Source organism: Neovison vison, chromosome 1 (genome assembly GCF_020171115.1).
Source record: "Neovison vison isolate M4711 chromosome 1, ASM_NN_V1, whole genome shotgun sequence".
Classification (NCBI taxonomy): domain Eukaryota; kingdom Metazoa; phylum Chordata; class Mammalia; order Carnivora; family Mustelidae; genus Neogale; species Neogale vison.
Window position 1 is genome coordinate 177,062,402 of NC_058091.1, and position 1,662 is coordinate 177,064,063.

The following is a 1,662-nucleotide window of genomic DNA, read 5'->3' on the forward strand; positions in this document are numbered from 1 at the left end:
GCACCTCTTGGAGCCATGGAACTTGAGCTTGTTTAACAAGTTCTAGCTTTTTACTGATCCTGTCATTGTTGGTGTTTGTTTTTGTTTTTAGAGAGATTGTGGCTGGCCAATGGTTTGAGATATCAGAGATTCCCATTAAATACAGCTTATGCTATCAGGTCCTCCCATTTGTATCATTTAGACTTTAAAAAAAATCCTTCCTTGACTTTGGAATGCATTCTTCTCTGCAGTTAGAGGCTCATGAATTGATGGTGACTTTTGGGGTTAAGACTTTTGGGGATATGGCTGTGGTAATGACACCATTTGGGTCATTTAGAGAGAGGATATGGAGTCTAATTGTATTGGAAGTAAATATTCTACATAGAATGCTAAATCTACTACCTTTGAAAAAGAAATATCCTGAATTTGACTATCTTGTTGAATATCTAGTGTTACTCTTTTTTTTTTTCCCAGTAGTCCATTTGTATACCAGCTTTCACAGGTGGCAACATGAACTAAATTTAAGTATTAGGTTTTATCTAATGAACAAACCTCAGAAAGAGTGAGTTTATTTATCTACCTTCTTTTTTCTAATTTTACCATCACTTCTCATACATAACATATCATAGTCAACTTATTTGCAATCTAGCAGGTCTGAAAAAAATGTATGATTAAGACCATTTCTGAGAAACCAGTTGGAGCCTGAGTCCTGTCCCTGTAGAAGGATTCTTCAGCTACTATGTCAACTGGCACAGATGTTTCTCTTTCTTCATATGATGAAGATCAGGGATCTAAACTTATCTGAAAAGCTAGAGAGGCACCGTTTGTTCCCATTGCAATGGCCAGGTTTGAAGCAATTGTTACATATGGATTATATAAATTGAAGAGCAGGGAAAATACTAAAATGTCTGTTTACTTGATCCACAGGCGTGTGGCAGTCCAAGGCTTTGTTGTGGGAGCAATGACTCTTGGTATGGGGTATTCCATGTTAAGGAATTCTGGGCAAATCCTAAACCTTAGATTAAGAGAAGCTGTCTCAGTTTTGTTGGTGGTGTTTGCTTTACTTAGACATCTCATATTGAGTTTATATATGTTTATGTTGAAAATAAATAATTTGATTGGGTCAGATAATATGGTAGTTTAAGTATTGGCTTCCTTTCTTGCAGGCTTGATTTGACTGGTTACCAAATTACTAGTGACCAGTTAACTAGCTAGGTCATTCAGGGGAGTCACATTAGCACAAAAGAAGAAACATGTCACTTTTAAATGGACTGGACAGTGTTAAAATATGCTCCTCCTTAAACTCTTATGATAAAATCAGTTATAAAGAGGACATTGTGCCAGTCCTGAAGTACTCCTAGTTGCTGATTTGATTCTAGTATCAAAACATGCTTTTGATGTTATGTAGGAATCCCATTTAACTTTTTTCTGCCTTTTTTGCAGATTGATTGGGTACTTCAGTTTTTAGGACTGGTTGGCTCTTAATCCTTTCAGAACAGTGCATGGAATATAGTAAGCTTCCCCACAACCTAAAATACATTTATTTAAGCCAAACCTAAAAAGCTATAAAGAGCTGTTTAGAAGTAATATTTATTTCAGAATCATACTTGTAAACATGAGAATAACCTAACTGTGGATCCCAGTTTAGCTTTTTTTGTAATTGCAGAGTTATATTTATGCTGC

At 35.7% G+C, this 1,662-nt stretch overlaps 1 pseudogene; it reads left to right on the plus strand.

Annotated features, from left to right (window-relative positions):
• The first annotated feature begins 718 nt into the window (after positions 1-718).
• LOC122916321 lies at positions 719-1,016 on the plus strand (annotated as a pseudogene).
• Positions 1,017-1,662: the final 646 nt, after the last annotated feature.